General features: G+C 42.1%; 1 long non-coding RNA gene across 1 annotated transcript in view; it reads left to right on the forward strand.

Annotated features, from left to right (window-relative positions):
* Positions 1-18,695, forward strand: part of LOC121269802 — a 46,202-nt gene that overhangs the window by 9,296 nt on the left and 18,211 nt on the right. The window contains exon 2 of the long non-coding RNA XR_005941418.1: positions 981-1,104. This is a non-coding gene — a long non-coding RNA (uncharacterized LOC121269802). The remainder of the gene's footprint in view (positions 1-980; positions 1,105-18,695) is intronic.

Below are 18,695 nucleotides of genomic sequence, written 5' to 3' on the forward strand. Positions count from 1 at the left end.
CTTGTCATAGACAGGTACAGTGGTAATACCTTTCACTTATATGGTTCCACCAGCAAACATTTTTAATTTGGCTAAAGTCTGCTCCATATTCAATTGTTGAGTACCCTTGTTTAACTACTTGAATATGTGCTCCCCCACTACAGTGGTTGATGCACCAGTATCCACTTCCATAATTAAAGGTTTTCCATTGACCTGCAGAATAGCAGTAATTGGCTCTGTTTTCCCTAATTTCACGTTAAATAGAGAATAAACATCAGAATTAGTGGTTTCTGTTTCTTCCACATTATGAACTTCAATCAGTTTAGTTTGACGTCTGGGAGTCTGCCTCAATCTTGCTTTACATTGCTTCAGTATGTGCCCTCTTTTATGACAATAATGGCATTCATCTCTTTAAAACAGCAAGTTTCAGGGATGTGGTTACTTCCACGTCAGTAACAACTCATTTTCAGAATTGCTGCTGAGCTGTCTCTTATATATATTTTTAATTATTTGGTAGCAGGGACTGTCTCCCACTTTGTGGCTGACTCCCTGGTTTTCGCACCATGTCTGGGGATCTGTTCCCGCCCCAACTGGAAAACGGCCCCATTTTGTACACCCTGTAAGGCCTGCAAATCCCAGTTGGTGCTTTCCATCGCAAGCGCTATTTCAAGTGCTTTTTTAAAATCAATATCTACTTCCGCTAATAACCTTTGTTGAATGGCATCATCGTGCACACCGCAGACCAAATGATCCCTTAACATATTGCTTAGGGTCTCCCCGAAGTCACAACGTTCAGTTATCTGATTCAACTTCACTATGTAGTTGCTATGGCCTCCCCTGGGGCTCTCACTCTTGAATTTTATTTGAACCTCTGCATGTTTACGGAGGGTTTGGGTTGAAAATGACCCTTTCTGAGTTCTACCAACTTGCTGAAGGTTTTCAAATCGGGGGCGTACGGGGCCGTCAAACTATGGATTAAATTATATGTTTTATTCCCACAGGTGCTTAGGAGAATTGCTTTCCTTTTTTCCTCCACCATTATTTTGTTTGCTTGGAAGAAGAAACCGTGGCATCCTTAATGTTGACACCAATCCTCTGTGGATGAGTTGAAATGTGGCATACCTGGTGAGTATGTTTTCCTTTTCTTCTGTTTGAAACAAGATACTCACATTCACTGGGCGAGGAACAGTGCCGGACCAATTTATCCTCATCACCAGTTGTTATGGACTTGATTTTCCAGGCAGGTTTCTCATAAGAAACAGTGAACTTTATTAACAGGACTTGAGAGGCAGTTACATACTTCCATCAAGATCCACAACTAGACACAAACTCCACTCTTAAGGTACCCCGCACTCTGGGCTGATTCTTTCACACTGTCACCTGAGACTACACTGTACAATACGTCTTAAAGCTACTGTCACTACATAGCTTAAAGTTATAGTACTCTAGGTTTTGTCTCAATATTTTTGAGACATTAATCATTCAGGTTAATTTAATTTAATTATGTTTCTCTCTCTGTTTGTTTCTGTTATTTTAAAGACTTCTTGCTAAGATAAAAGGATGTTTTATGATATCTTCCTTGCCCATTTGTTCAGGATAGGGGAAGTATGCCGTCATGTCCTCACGAATGATACCTTGAGCTCATTGTTTCAGGCAATGCTTCATTGTTGCAGGCTCTTCATTAAGTCAGAACCTTTATAATTGACTGTTTACTTTAGAGGCCATTTGCTAGGTAGTCTTTTTCTCTCTGCAGTTGTTGGTGATTGGAATGAATTACTTTAATTTAAAACAAAGGATAGAATGGAAAACTTGCTTATAACCTTAAAACTATGTAGGCCTGATACAAAAGATTGCAAAGAACTAATACAACAGGTTACAAAATAAGTAGTACTTAAAAGTTACACAGAGTGTGCATAAAATATAAGTGCATAGCAGTCATCAGTGTTTAAAATGTAAGGTAGTAAAATTTCCTTATACATTCAGTTAATACATAGTCTTCAGTGATAAAAGTCTAAAAGGAGTATGCAGTTACAAAACTAGTCACACAGTGTTGCAAAAGTTAACTCTAATACAAATATGCTGATCCAAATGTAATTGCTTTTTCCCAAACACTGCAAATAAAAACTAACTTAATGTAGAACACAGCTGTTGTTCTTCTTTACCCCTTTTCATACAATCAATCCCCCCTAACTTTCCTCTAATTATAACATCAGGTTTCGATAAGGATTTAACAATGTGAAATGATGTAAGCTCACCTGATCAACCTTGAAGATGGCAAGTTCTCGCAATGTGGCTCTGTGAAATGGAAATAAGTACAACAGGGACCTCTCCAGCAGTTGTTCTGTAATTAACTCTTCCAGTATGTTACCTCTATGCTGTTTAAAACCCTGTGGTGCCTTTCTCTGTCAAGTGAAGCTAAGCAGAGTTACATGATATTTAATGCATTTGGTTACAGTTTAAAAAGGATAATATACTATTAGGTTAATCAATTCATATACATTTTGTGTAAACTAAAACTAATCATTAACCGTCAATTTCCCTACACAATGCTCCAGTGCTGGCCACAAGGTTCTAGGAATCTAAGCTCCCCCTCCTGCCTCATCTCTTCAGCTACTCATTCACCTGCTCTATCCTCCTATTTTTATACTTACTTGCAGTTGATGTTAGGAGTGTTTCAGAGAATGCTACTTTTGAGGTCCTGCTTTTTGGTTTCCTTCCTAGCTCTCTAAGCTCTGATGCAGGACCACACCCCTCTTTTTACCTATATTGTTGGTGCCAATATGGACTATTACTGCTAGCTGTTCACCCTCCCCCCTCACAGTGTTGTGTACTTGCTCAATGACCTTGGCACCAGGGAGCCAACATACCATAGATAAAAGCAAAATACTGCAGATGCTGGAAATCTGGAATAAAAACAAAAAATGCTGCAAAAACTCATCAGGTCTGGCATCTATGGCGAGAGAAACAGAGTTCATGTTTCAAGTCGGTATGATTCTTCTTCGGCTCTCTGTTCCCTATCTCTAATCCATCTCTATCTGATTCCGTATGCATCCCACCGTTGTAGCTGGCAACTTTGTCTACCAAACTTTCCTATTCTAATTTGACGTGCAATACGATTATCCCGCTGTAAAAATTTTTGAAATCTGGCAACTCACTTTTCTTCAGATCATTCAGGAAAGCTTCTGAACAGAAACTGCTGCAAGGTTAAAGAGAAACAACGAATAGTACTGATATATCCTGGGAATCAGATACACTGCGTGTGCTCAGATTGTATGACTCAAAGTCAACTCACAGTGTCACAGCTCTGGGGGCAAAACTATCAACACTTTGTAGGAAGAATGAGGGAAAATGATGTTTGGCATGGATGATACCATTTTAAAGGGAGTGCAAGAAGAGAGAGACATAGGGGCTATTGTGCACAAATCTTTGACGGTGTTGCGTGTCGATTAGCCTAGCTTCAGAATGATTACTGAGGTGTTGGTACGTCCAAACAATAGCTGGTTTATAATATGCAACTGAACCATGTACAGCTACTCGTGACTGTGTTACACTGCTGGAGCCATGATCATTCTGAACCCTGGGAGAGGGAAGAAAGGATCGGATCTGTAAGGAAAACACTAGACAGAGAGAGAGAGAGCGATAAATACAGGGCGAGGATCAGGGCTGTAACAGCTGCTGGAGAACTTCGGCTTTGAAACAACAAAAAATATCAAATTGTGACATCACTGGAAAGTCATAAGCAGATTGGCTACAAGGGAGAGTGTGTAATGAGCTGGAAATTAGGAAAAAACATACATTTTAAAATATTTTTTAAGTGGTAAAGCTCTATTTTGCCAAAGTTTAAATTAGTGTTGGTAAGGAGAGGCACTAAATAAAATACATAAAAAAAGAAAATAAATAATTGATTAATTTCCTACTTTAATTACTTAATTAAAACACCTTAAGGATGGCAGGTTAGGTGATGTGTTGCAATTGAAGAATGTGGGAGCATCTGGATGCCAGTGTGATCCACGGCAAACACGTCTGTAGTAAGTGTCTGCGGGCTTGAGGAGCTTTAGCTCAGAGTCATTGAGCTGGAGGCTGAGCTGCAGACACTGCAACATATCAGGGAGGGAGAAAGTTACCTGGATACTTTATTCCAGGAGGCAATCACACCTTTTAGAATAAGGTCTTCTGATTTGGTCAGTGGTCAAAGACAAGAGGGTGTGACTGTGAATGAAGCGGATATGGGGACCCAGAAGGCAGGACTGCAGGAGCCTCAGCCCTTGCAATTGTTCAACAGGTTTGAGGTTTTTTCAGCTTTTTTGGATGAGAACAGGGGACTACAGGGCGGATGGGCAACATGACCAAGGCACCGTGGTACAGGAAGCCATTCATACAGGGGAGTAAATAGAAATGTAGTGTAAGTAGGGGATAGTATAGTCAGGGGGATAGACACAGTTCTTTGCAGTCAATAGTGTGAGCCCAGAAGGCTGTGATGCCTGCTTGGTACCAGGGTTCAGGATGTCCGCTCAGGGCTGGAGTGGAACTTGACGTGGAAGATCCAGTTGTTATGGTTCACATAGGTACCAATAGGAAAGAGGTTCTGCTGAGGGATTATGAGCAGCTAGGGGCTAAATTAAAAAGAACCTCAAGGGCAATAATCTCTGGATTACTACCTGAGCCACAAGCAAATTGGTATAGGTAAATAAGATTAGGAAGATGCATATATGACCTAAAGATTGGTGTGGGAGAAATGGATTTTGATTAATGGGGCACTAGGGAAAGCGAGAGCTGTACTGTTGGGACAGTCTACACCTGAACCATGCTGGGACCAGTGACATGGCAAATCGTTAAACTACGGCAATAGAGAGAGCTTTAAACTAAATAGTTGGGGGAATGGATCATGTGAGAGGTGATATAGTAAAGTAAAGGGAAACAACAAAATAATAGAGCATGGTAGCAATTTGGGTAATGAGTACCAAAGTGTGGCAGGAAGGGACAGAATATATAACCATAGGAGTACACCAGCAGATAACGTTAAAGATTGCAAAAATGGTAAAAAAAAACAGGGTTTAAGGCCCTATATCTGAATGCATGCAGCATTTGTGACAAAAAAGGTGAGTTGTTAGCACAGATAGAGATAAATATGTATGATAGGCATTATAGAGATGTGGTTGAAAGGTGACCAAGGCTGGGACCTGAATATTGAAGGGTATTTGACATGTCAGATTGACAGGAAGCTAGAAAAAGGTGATGGAGTAGCTCTGTTAATTAAGGATGGCATTAGTTCAGTACTGAGAGATGACCTTAGCTCGAAAGATCGAGATGTAGAATCTGCTTGGGTAGAGATAAGGGATAGTAAGGTCACTTCTGAGAGCAGTTTATAGGCCCATTAACAGTACCCACACTGTAGGACAGAGCATACAGGAAGAAATAAGTGGGGTGTATAAGAAAGGTACAGCAATAGTCATGGTTGGCTTTAATCTACATATAGTTTGGGTAAATCAAATTAGCAAAGGTAGCCTCGAAAATGGATTCATAGAGTATTTTCGGGACAATTTCTTAGAGCAGTACATTCTAGAGCCAACCAGGGAACAGGCTATTCTAGACCTGGTAATGTGCAATGAGCTAGGATTCATCAATAACCTCATGGTAAACAAGCCTCTAGGAGATAATGATGTAACATGACAGAATTTCCTGTTCAGACTGAAAGGGAGAAGTGTGGATCCATGACTAATGTTTTAAACCTAAATAAAGGTAACTATGAGGGTATGAAGGCAGAGTTGGCTGAGGTGAACTGAGAAACTAGGTTAAAAGGTAAAACAGTAGAGGTGCAGTGACAGACTTTTAAGGAGACATTTAATAATTCTCAGCAAAGATTTATCCCAGTAAGAAAAATAGACTCTTGAGAAAGGTGCATCACCCATGGCTAAATATGAAAGTTAAGATCGCTTTAAATTGAAAGAAATACTGTACAAATCAGCAAAGATTAGTGGTAGGTCAGAGGATTGGACAGATTTTAAGAACCAGCAAAGAATGACTAAAAAGATAATAAAGTGGCAGAAAGAAGAGTATGAGAGAAAGATAGCTAGTAATACAAAAACAGACAATAAGAGTTCCTACAAATATTTAAATAGGAAAAAAGTAACTAAAGCTATTGTTGGTCCTCGAGAGAGTGAGTCTGGTGAATTGATAGTGGAAAACAAAGAAATAGTGGAGGCTTTGTGTCTGTCTTCACAGTGGAAGATTTAAAAGACTTCCCACAGATACTTGATAATCAAAAGGTGAGGGGGAGGGATAAACTTAAAGCAACCATGATCGCCAGGGAAAAAATAATTTTTTAAGGAAAATTATTAGGCCTAAAGGCTGACAAGTCACCAGGACTGGATGGCCAGCATCCTAGGATCTTAAAAGAAGCATTGGCACAGATGGTAGATGCATTGGTTACAATCTTCCAAAATTCCTTCGATACTGGAACTGTCCCAGCGGATTGGAAAATATTTAATGTAACACCTTTATTCAAGAAAGGAGAGAGGCACAAAGCAGGAAACTATAGGCCAGTTAGCTTAACATCTGTCATAGGGAAAGTGCTGGAATCCATTATTCTGGAGATTGTAACAGGATACTTTAGAAAATCACAATGTGATCAGGCAGAGCCAACATGGCTTCATGAAAGGGAAATCATGTTTATTCTATTAGAGTTTTATTGAGGAAGTAAAATTCAAGATGGATAAAAGGGAACCAGTTGATGTGGTGTGCTAAGATTTCCAAAAAACCTTTGATAAGGTACCACGTCAAAAGTTACTACATAAGATAAGAACATGTGGTATAGGGGGTAACATATTAGCATGGATAAAGGATTGGTTAGCTAACAGGAAGCAGAGAGTAGGGACAAATAGGTCTTTTTAAGATTGGCAGGCTGTAACTAGTGGAGTGCTGCAGGGATCAGTGCTGGGCTGTCAGCTTTTTACCGGTATATCAATGACTTGGATGAAGGTAGCTAAATTTGACCATGACACCAAGATAGGTAGGAAAATAAGTTGTCAAGAAGAGGTAGAGGGCCTGTAAAGGGATATAGATCGGATAAGTGAGTAGGCAAAAATGTGGTAGATGGAGTATAGCATGAGTAAATGTGAACTTCTTCACTTTGGCCGGAAGAATAGAAAAGCAGTATAATATTTAAATGGAGAAAGATTGCAGAACTCAGTGGTGCAGAGGGACCTGGCTGTCCTGGTACATGAATCACATAAAGTTAATTTGCAGGTACAGCAAGTGATTAGGAGGGCAAATGGAATGTTGGCATTTATTGCAAGAGGAATGGAATGTTAAAGTAGGACAGGTGCAGCTGTACAGGGCCTTGGTGAAACCAGATCAGGAATACTGTGTACAATTTGATCTCCTTATTTGAAAAAGGACGTAACTGCTTTGGAAGTAGTTCAGAGAAAGTTTAATTGACTCACTCCTGAGATGAAGGGCTTATCACATGAAGAAGAGTTGAACAGATTGCGTGTATACCCATTGTAATTTAGAAGAATGAAAGGTGATCTTATTGAAACATATAAGTTCCTGAGGGCACTTGATAGGGTGGATACCTGGAAAATGTTTCTTCTGGGGAAAATAAAACTAGGGGGCATAGTTTAAGAATCAGAGGTCTATCTTTTAAGACAGGGATGAAGAGAATTTTTTTTCTCTCAGGGGATCGTTGGTCTGTGGAATTTTCTTTCCCAGAAAGTAGTGGAGGTTGGGTCTTTAAATATATTCAAGGCTGAATTAGATAGATTTTTATAGACAAGGGAGCCAAGGGTTATGAGATGCAGACAGCAAGTGGAGCTGAGACTACAGATAGATCAGCCATGATCTTACCAAATGATGGAGCAGGCTCGAAGGCCCAAATGATCTACTCCTGCTCCTAAGTCCTATGTCCTAGGTCCTCCCACTTGATTCCTCATCATGTGTTCTCTTACATCATCATTATGGGAGGTGCTATTTACACAGTCCCACACATTAACCCTTACAAACCTTAATACTTGTCAGAACAGGTTAACAGAAAAGTTAATAAAGCATATGGATCCTGGGCTTTGTAAATAGTGGCATAGAGAACAAATGCAAGGAAGTTATGCCAAACCTATATCGTTCAGTGCTCGCTGGAGTATTATGTTCAATTGTGGACACCACGTTTTAGGAAGGTTTTGAACGGGGTACAGAATAAATTTACTGGAATGGCATGAGGGAAGAGGGATTACAGTTACGTGGATAGAACTGGAAGCTGAGGTTTTTCTCCTTGGAGTAGAGAAGGCTAAGGAGAAATTTGATAAAAACAAAAAACTGCGGATGCTGGAAATCCAAAACAAAAACAGAATTACCTGGAAAAACTCAGCAGGTCTGGCAGCATCGGCGGAGAAGAAAAGAGTTGACGTTTCGAGTCCTCATGACCCTTCAGCAGAACTGAAGAGATTTGATAGATGTGTTGAAGACCATGAACAAGTTGGACTGAATAAATAAAGAAAAGTTACTTATAATGGCTGATAGGTCAATAACCAGAGGGAACCAAATTAAGGTAATTAGCAAAAAACTAGAGGCAACATGAGGAAAACCCTTTTACACAATGAATCGTTAGGATTTGGAATGCACTGTCTGATAGGGTGGTAGCAGATTGAATAGTAACTTTCAAATAGGAATTGGGTAAGTACTTGAAGGATAATAAAATTGTAAGGACTTGGAGAAAGTTCAAGAAAATGGGACTGTAGTAATTATAGTTTTGATAAACGTAGGACTGTAGCTTTAAGAATAATCCTGCGTTGTAAGATCACATGATCTATGTAAACCAATGAGTTAGCAGCACAGGAAACCTCTAGGAGAGAGTTCTTCTTTAGTTATAGAGTTAGACGCACACATGTAAGTGCTGCAGCTGTCTTGTAAATAAAGTTCAAAGTTTCCACCAAGAAAAGTTGCCCAGAAAATCGACTCTGTAACAAGCAGGCGATGAGGATAAATCAGATCCGATACTGTCCCTCACCCAGAGATTGTGAGTACCTAAGATAATGAAATAGAAAGGAAGATATTCTCATCCGAGATGCCATAGTTTGGTAGAATCGATCCATTTGAACCAGCCACAGACGACTGGTCTCAATATATAGAACATCTTGCGTCCTACTTTCAAGCTAATGAAATCATGGAGGAGGAAAAGTGGACAGCAATTCTCCTGAGTATTTGTGGGAGCAAGACCTATAGTTTAATTCAAAGCTTGACGACCCCCAGTGCCCCTGATTCAAAGACCAGTGAATTAGTAGACCCCATTAAGCGACATTTTCAACCCAAGCCTTCAGTCACAATGCAGATGTTCAGGTTCAATTCACGGAATAGAGCCCCGGAGGAGACCATTGCTGCCTAAGTGATGAAATTAAAACAACTAATGGAATATTGTTATTTCAGTGAAACCCTCAATGATATGCTCAGGGATTGTTTGGTCTATGGCTTGAAAGAGGATGCTATTCAGCGAAGATAGCTGGTTGAAGTGGTTCTTGATTTTAAGAAAGCGTTAGAAATAGCACTTGTGATGGATAGCACTGTAAGGGACTCACAAGCAATTCAAGGTGCACAAAATGGTGCAGTTTTCCTCGCTGGGCGTGAACGGTCAGCCGAAAGTGATGCGAAAAGCCGGGATTCCACCGTGAAGTGGGAAACAGCCCCTGCTAACTGAAAATTTAGAGGAAACAGTTTAACAGCAAATTCGAAAACTAATTTTTATCAACATGGAAACAATCACACTCCTAAAGACTGACAATTTAAAAAGATGGAGTGTTATTTTTGTCACAAAAGTGGGCACATATGGAAACATTGAAAAGCAAGATTAAAACAGGCTTCCAGGCAACAAATGAAGCCCAATGAAATCTATAGTGTGGAAGAGCCAGAAACAACCAATTCTGACATTTATTCCTTATTCAACATGAAAGTTGAGAAGACAGGGCCAATTGCTGTCACATTGCAAGTGAATGGTAAACCATTAAAAATGGAAGTTGACACTGGTGCTTCTAATACTGTATACATTTTCAGATATTTAAATAAAGGTGCTCAACAATTAAATTTAGAACAAACCTCTGCCAAGTTGAAAATGTACACAGGTGATGAAATCCAGATAAAAGGTATCACCAGAGTACCTGTTTATTATAGATACCAAACAACACAACTACCAGTGATAGTGGTAGAAGGTGAAGGACCAAGCCTTTTAGATCATGATTGGTTGAAAGAGATTAAATTAAACTGGTCCAAAATTTTCCAATTGCGAGCAGGAGGACTGCCAGAGCTCTAAAGAAAATGATATTGTCTTCAAGGATGAACTAGGGGAAATCAAAGGCCTAAAGGCCAAGATTTACGTGGACCTAGAAGCAACTCCTCGTTTCTTGAAAACAAGACTGTTGCCATATGCCCTGAGAGAGAAGGTTGACACTGAGTTGAACCGGCTAGAGAAGCCAGGTGTCATAAAAGTGGTTGAGTTATCAGAATGGGCAGCACCCATAGTCCCTGTCCTAAAACCACATCAGACCATACGGATCTGTGGGGGCTATAAACTAACGGTCAACAAAGCAGTCAAACTGGACAGGTACCCTGTTCCCAAGATTGAAGGCCTCTGTACCAAACTACCAGGAGGGATAATGTATACAAAGCTTGACATGAGTCACACATACCAGCAACTGGAACTGGATGATACCCCCTGAGAATTGTGACCATAAGCACCCACAAAGAGTTATATCAATACACACTCCTGCCTTTTGGTGCTTCCTCAGCCTGTGCCATTTTTCAGAGGACGATGGATAACTTACTGCAAGGACTACCTCAGGTTGTCATCTACTTGGACGATGTACTAATAACTGGATTCATGGAAAAGGAACATTTGGCTAATCTAGAGGAAGTCCTGAAATGATTTTTATAAGCAGGAGTGCACCTAAGGAAAAAAAAATGTACTTTTCAGGTAAATGAAGTCAATTATTTGGGCCACCAGGTAGATGCCCAAGGGTTACAGCCTGTTGAAGAGAAGGTTAAAGCAATCAGAGAGGCATCTGCACCTAAGAACGTCTCTGAACCTAAACCATTTTTAGGGATGGTAAATTATTATGGCCGATTTTTACTAAATTTATCAACAGTACTAGCCCCTGTATATTCACTGTTAAAGAAAGACCAGGGTTGGTTTGGAAATCACCCCAAGAAGAAGCCTTCATGAAAGTAAAACAGCATTTGCCCTCTTCAAATTTGTGCACTGTGACCTGACAAAGGAATTGGTGCTAACCTGCAACACATCCCCCCACGGAGTTGGGAGATCTACTAACTCACAGGATGGACGATGGTACAGAGAGGCTGATAGGCTACATATCCAGGACACTTATCACAGCTGAAAAAGGAAATTCTCAGATCAAAAGGAAGGTCTGTCAATTATTTTTGGTGTAAAATAATTCCACCAATATGTGCATGGGCGACACTTCACGATAGTATCAGATCACAAACCGCTTTTGGGTCTATTTAGCAAGGAAAAGGCTATCCTTCCCATAGCTTCTGCACAAATTCAAAGATGGGCCCTAATTTTGGCAGCATATGAATGCACCTTTGTGCATAGACTATGATTCATATAGTCAATGCCGATGCCCTAAGTTGCCTTCCTTTGCAAGAGAACAACGACCATGCCCCAATTCCCCAAGAGCTCATATTAGTGATGAATTTCCTGGATTCCTCACCTGTCTGTGTAAGAAACTGGATGAATCGTGATCTAGTCCATCTTGAGTGAGAGACCAAGTGTTACATGGTTGGTGCCAAGAACCAGTCTCTGATGAATTGAAGCCATTTTTCAACTGAAGATATGAAATAAGCAGTCAAGGTGGTATTATGTTATGGGATGCGCAAGTAGCGGTTCCTTCGCAAGGAAGGGAACCACTCTTAGCAGAGCTACACAGCACCCATCTGGGAATCTCACGAATGAAGACGATAGTGCGAAGTTGTCTGTGGTGGCCGGGAATGGATGGTGATATTGAGAAGGTGGTAAAACACTGTGTGCAATGCCAGCAGCTACAAAAGTTGCCGGTGACAGCCCCATTACACCCATGGGAGTGGCTTGGGAGACCCTAGGTGAGGTTGCACATAGATTACGTAGGTCCTTTTCTTGGAACCTTGTTTCTACTGATTATAGATGCTCATTCCAAGTGGTTAGACGTTTATGAGGTTAAGTCACCAACGTCAGGTGCTACTATAGAGAAACGACACCAAAGCTTCTCCATCCGTGGATTGCCAAAAGTAATCACCTCAAATAATGGCACTGCACGTACCAGTGCTGAATTTAAAAGATTTGTCAGCCTAAATGGTATCAACCATGTGAAGACTACACAATACCATCTGTCACCTAACGGACTGGAGGAAAGAGCAGTACAAACTTTTAAGGCAGGAATGAAAAAGTTAACAGGTGAATCATTGGAATCTAAACTTGCTCCTTTTCTATTTCACTCCAGCACAACACACCCCCCCCTCACACTACGACAGGCGCTATCTTCGAGCAAGACTAAGCCTGATACTTCCCAATTTGGAGGGGAAGGTGGAGAGAAGTCAAGGGGACCAAAAAGTAACTCATGATTTGCATAATTGTGAGTGAAAATTTACCTTTGGAGAAGCAGTATATGTCAAGAATTTCAGCGGTGGACCTAAGTGGTAAAGTAAGCTCTGTAACTGGACCATTGTTGTACTACATGGAAGTGGAGGGCTGGATCACCCGTAAGCATGTGGATCATTTAAGAAGTGGGGAGATACCCCAACGGAGTGATGTTCCACCTGTAACCATTGCTGAACCTGTGGTTCCTGTTTAAGTTATCAACCATAGATAGACATGCCCGATGTCTCTGTCGGAGTGGACGACACTGAATTGCCTGTGTCTAATGAGGCACCTAATGTTAATGTGGTTCCAGAGAATGTTAATGTGGTTCCAGGGAATGTGGTTCCTGCAAAAGTAGTCGTGGAGTTACAACGTTCCACACAGATCAGGAAACCACCTGAAAGACTGAACTTGTAATTTCAGGACCCGTGTACATATTGTAATGTAATGAGATAAATAACCTTGTAAATATAAAATGTGCAGAAAAGTTAAAGTGGGAGGAATGTAGTAATCCTAGTTTTGATAAACATAGGACTGTAGCTTTAAGAATAATCCTGTATTGTAAGATCACATGATCTGTGTAAACCAATGAGTTGGCAGCATGGGGACCTCTGGGAGGGAGTTCTTCTTCAGTTATAGAGTTGGAGGCACACATTTGCTGCTGCTGCTGTCTTGTAAATAAAGTTCATTGTTTCCGCCAAGAAAAGTTGCCTGGAAAATTAACTTTATAACGAAGACTACTAGAAAAGCTTTGATTAATCATGAAAGATATGACTTTTAGAATTTTAAAATTTTGGTTAAACCTTTATTATCCACTAGACATTTAAGTTACTGAGGAAAAATATGCAGTTAACATGAAGTTTTCAGAAAGCATTTTGAGAGAGTTGAAGGCAGCTAGCAGCCAGATTGTCACCAGGTTACACAGAGCGTATGTAGTTATTTCCTCTTCAAAATATGAAATTATAATATGAAATTTTCAAATTATAATGGAAAAATGGACACATTAAGTGCAACTAAACTATAATCAAGTGTAGTGGACTCTTACAAATATGAACTGATTTGAACATGGAGAATCGATTGGCTGAGTTACTGTATTCAAAAGGCGGTGAGACACCATGTCTGGCCAAACCCTCTCAGTCACAGGAAATATTTTGTTTGGACATTTGTGCTCAGAATCTAGAGTGTGGAGGTGTGTTTTACCCCCTAGCTTCCCACCAGCATGCCAGATGCTTATGATTTCGGGTAATGGTTAAAATGATCATCAGAAATTGTTGAAGCATTTGTCCTGATCTGACATCCTGGATACATGCATCTCAAAACAGTTACAGCATGGGCCCCATTATGTGTTCTTGTAACAGCCAGAGTGGGGGTGGTGGTTGTGGGGGTGGGGAGGGGGTGCGGAGGGGGGTGGTCTAGTCCTATTGTCTGGGAAAGAGACACTTAGCATGAGGGGTGATACCTTAACGTTAATCGCTACAAGGTCTGAGCATGAGGAAAGGTGTGCATGGAGGTTTGGGGGGGGGGAAGCGATGGCGTAGTAGTATTGTCGTTGGACTAGTAATCCAGAGACCCAGGGTAATGCTCTGGGGACCCGGGTTCAAATCCCATCATGGCAGAAATCTGGAACTAAAAGTCCACTGATGACCATGAAACCATTGTTGATTGTTGTAAAAACCCATCTTGTTCACTAATGCCCTTTAGGGAAGGAAATCTGTCTGATGCCCTGACTTGGTCTGGCCTACATGTGATCCAGACCCACAGCAATGTGGTTGACTCTTAAGTGCCCTCTGAAATGGCCTAGCAAGCCATTCAGTTATAACAAACTGCTACAAAGGCATAAAAAAGGAATGAAACTGAACGCACCACCTGGCATCAACCTAGGCATTGACAACAGCAATCGCAGCCCTGTCGACCCTGTAAAGTCCTCCTTACTAACATTTGGGGACTAGTGCCAATATTGGGAGAGATATCTCACAGAGTAGTCAAGCAACAGCCTGACATTGTTATCCTCGCGGAATCATACCTGTCAGATAATGTCCCAGACTCTACCATCACCATCCTTGGATATTTCCTGTCCCACCGGCAGGACAGACCCAGCAGAGGTGATGGCACAGTAGTATACAGTCAGGAGGGAGTTGCCCTGGGAGTCCTCAACATCAACTCTGGATCCCATGAAGTCTCATGGCATCAGGCCAAACATGGGCAAGGAAATCTCCTGCTAATTACCACCTACCGCCCTCCTTCAGCTGATGAATCAATGTTCCTCAATGTTGAACATCACTTGGAGGAAACACTGAGGGTGGCAAGGGCGCAGAATGTACTCTGGGTGGGGGACTTCAAAGTCCATCACCAAGAGTGGCTCAGTAGCACCACTACAGACCGAGCTGGCTGAGTCCTAAAGGACATAGCTGCTAGACTGGGTCTGCGGCAGATGGTGAGGAAACCCAATAAGAGGGAAAAACATACTTGACCTTATCCTCACCAACCTGCCTGCTGCAGATGCACCTGTCCAGTATTGGCAGTCATTGTGGAGACAAAGTCCTGCCTTCACGTTGAGAATACCCTCCGTTGTATTGAGAGGCACTACCACTGTGTTAAATGGGATAGATTCTGAACAGATCTAGCAACTCAAGACTGGTCATCCACGAGGTACTGTGGCCCATCAGCAGTAGCAGAATTGTATTTGAACACAACCTGTAACCTCATGGTCCAGCACATCCCCCACTCTACTTTTACCATCAAATCAGGGGATCAACCCGGGTTCAATGAAGTGTGCAGGAGGGCATGCAAGGAGCAGCACCAGGCATACCTAAAAATGAGGTGTCGACCTGGTGAAGCTATAACACAGGACTACTTGCGCCTGCCAAACAGCATCAGCAGCAAGTGATGGACAGAGCTAAGCGATTCCACAACCAACGGATCAGACCTAAACTCTGCAGTCCTGCCGCATCCAGTCATGAATGGTGGTGGGCAATTAAACAACTCACTGGAGGAGGAGGAGGCTCCACAAATATCCCCATCCTCAATGATGGAGGAGCCTAGCACAGCAGTGCAAATATAAGGCTGAAACATTCGCAACAACCTTCGGCCAGAAGTGCCAAGTGGATGATCCACCTTGGCCTCATCTGGAGGTCCCCAGCATCACAGAAGCCAGTCTTCAACGAATTCGATTCACTCCACGTGATATCAGGAAACAGCTGAAGGCACTGGATACTGCAAAGGCTATGGGCCCTGACAGTATTCCGGCAATAGTACTGAAGACTTGTGCTCCAGAACTTGCCGTGCCCCTAGCCAAGCTGTTCCAGTACAGCTACAACAATAGGCATCTACCAGGCTATGTCGAAATTTGCCCAGGTATGTCCTGTACACAAAAAGCAGGACAAATCCAACCCGGCCAATTACTGCCTCATCGGCCTACTCTCGATCATCAGAAAAGAAATGGGAGGTGTTATCAACAGTGCTATCAAGCTGCACTTGTTCATCAATAACCTGCTCACTGATGTCCAGTTTGGGTTCCACCAAGGTCACTCAGCTCCTGACCTCATTACAGCCTTGGTTCAAATACGGACAAAAGAGCTGATAAGAGGAAAGCTTGTGGAGTCATGCTAGGCGACTGGATGAGAAAACCTTTTAGTCTCTGTGGTTTAATCAACACAGAGTTGGGTGAGAGAGTGAGACCAGTTTTCTGTGGTTGAGTTATAGTAAGGACGTGGGCCGGACAAAGTGGTCAGTTTTGTCCGATGGTGATAAAGTAAAGATATGGACTGGGTGAGACAGATCAGTCTGTACCTTTGGTAAGTCCTGTGCAGTGATGTTCGCCTGCTCATGGGCTATCAGCGTGCTATTCTTATCCTTGTGATTTTGAAGCGTAATTCAATGAAGTTAGTTCAGGAATTTTGTAATACTATACCATCTGATTAGGTCGTCATTTATTCTATTTGAGTTCGAATCTGAGTACTGGCTATGTATTACACACAGGAAGTCAAATAATACAAATAAGAAATGCTGCATACACTGGGCAAGATTTTTGCATTCAGCAGCAAAGAATCAGTGCCACTCAAGGAAAGCTGTCCACTAAAATCTCATGAGCCCCGTTGTGTGGATTTCCCATATCCCAACAGAAGTTTAAACCTGGTGCCAAGACTAGAGGACCTCTTGGCGTAAAGCAGTGATGTCAGAGAGCAGGTAAGCAGCCAATCATATTGAGGTATTTGTACAAGGAAGTTCAAAGCATTTAATATCATTCATTTCTACTTCAAATTTTATGATTGGATTAAGATAGAAGCTAAAATAAAAAATAAACCAACTACTGAAAAAAAGATGTATTTTTTAAAACCGTGGAATTTTAACATTATGCAAACAGTGATGTACCAGAAGTATAAAACTAGCTTCTCAGCTTTTAAGTAGTAATTATGAAGTTAATATGCCATTAAAAATCAAGTTACACCTCATTTCAATAAGGAGTAACTTTTTGAAGGGTTTTTTTACAGTGAGACTAACAGCCTAAGAATTCTCGTCAATTCAACCGATTACCCGTTGATTGCCGTTGGGAGTGCCTCAACAGCGCACCCTCTGGAGAAACGTAGAATCGCTGATTCCTGGGTTATCCTGTGCTATTGACGACTCCAGGGGCAGGATTTTACATCCCGGGGCAAGGCGCGCGCCCGACCCAATCAGGTGTAAAATAGTGCACGATGACGTCGGGCTAGAGTCCCAACATCATCACACCCTCGTGCGGTATTTCGGTTGGCGGCACGCCCAAGAGTTGGCAGCGCATCAGCCAACAATTAAGAGGCCTATTAAGGCCCTTAATCAATTAATTAAAACCTCTTTTTTGCTGCCTGTCCAGCCTTACTGTTGGCGGCCTTTTGATTTTTTTTTAGCGAACCTCATCCATGGGCGGGACGAGGTTTCCACAATTAAATAAAAAATAAATATAAACTTTTGGGTAGAATTTTTATTCTGTTAATGTTTTTGTGAGAGAGTCCTATGTCAGGACGTTTTTTTTTCAGATTTTAAAACTCTTTATTCTTGATTGTATAATTTTTCAGCTCCCTGCCTTTATTGAGCTTTCAGTGTGCGCTCCCCGCCCCCACCCACCCCTGGCATGCACAGACTTCTATGCTCGCGGTTCTCAGCATGTTGGCCGTTAATTGGCCAACTAGCGTGAAACCGTGGTCGGGGGCCAATCATGGGCAGCCACCCCCGGGCCCACCCAACGACCCGAAAATCCTGCCCCAGAAGTTGTTATTTGCTTCAGGGGATTAACCTTGACAGTTTCATCAGCATTTACCCACCGCAAAACCCAGGTCATTGGATTTCTAGCGTATCGCTCGTCAATTTCTTGTGGTGCTGCACATACCAAGAGCAGATTTTCCCATGAAGTGAGTTTGGAAGAAATCCATTGAAAGAAGGCAGAGGAGGGAAGGTGGGGGCACGGAGGGAGAGGAAAGGCAGGGAAAAGGAAGAGGAAAAGAGGGGAAATGAGTTGGAGGAGAAGGTCAAGCAGGGTAGGAGGAGACGATGGAGGGAATGCGAGAAGAGCAGAGAGGGGAAAGGGAGGATGCAAGGGAGGTTGAGTAGATAGTTTAAAGGAGAAGTAGAAGATGACATTTTTTTAATATTCTCTGTCTCTCTCAATCCATTTGTCGCTTCACCTTTCGCTCATCTTCATCTCTCCCCTTTCTCTTCCCTCTCTCCTCTTTCTCACCTGTCCCCATCTCCCCTAATTTCCCCATCCCCTTTCCTTCCTCCAATTGGCCCTTCCACCTCTTGTTGGAGCTCCGCAACAGTCCCTTTGCTTGCCTTCCCTTCCCTTTTGTCCTATCATTCGCCCTCCACCTCTCCTTTCCTCCAGAGTGATCCACTCTAACCTCTCTCCTCTTCCTAATCTGGACAAATTGGATACGGGCAGCAGGGGAATCCACACCTATAGCAGTTTAGAGCACACGGCTAGACATACTCTCTGCCTTGCTGACACTACCACAGACATCCATCCCAGGGGCTGAACCAGTGAGGGAAGAGGCCCACCTGTTTGGAAACGGACCATGCAGGAATGAGCAGGAGCAACTGATGGGGGAATGAAAAGAACATTGCTTTGCCAACG

Source organism: Carcharodon carcharias, chromosome 26 (genome assembly GCF_017639515.1).
Source record: "Carcharodon carcharias isolate sCarCar2 chromosome 26, sCarCar2.pri, whole genome shotgun sequence".
Taxonomy (NCBI): Eukaryota; Metazoa; Chordata; class Chondrichthyes; order Lamniformes; family Lamnidae; genus Carcharodon; species Carcharodon carcharias.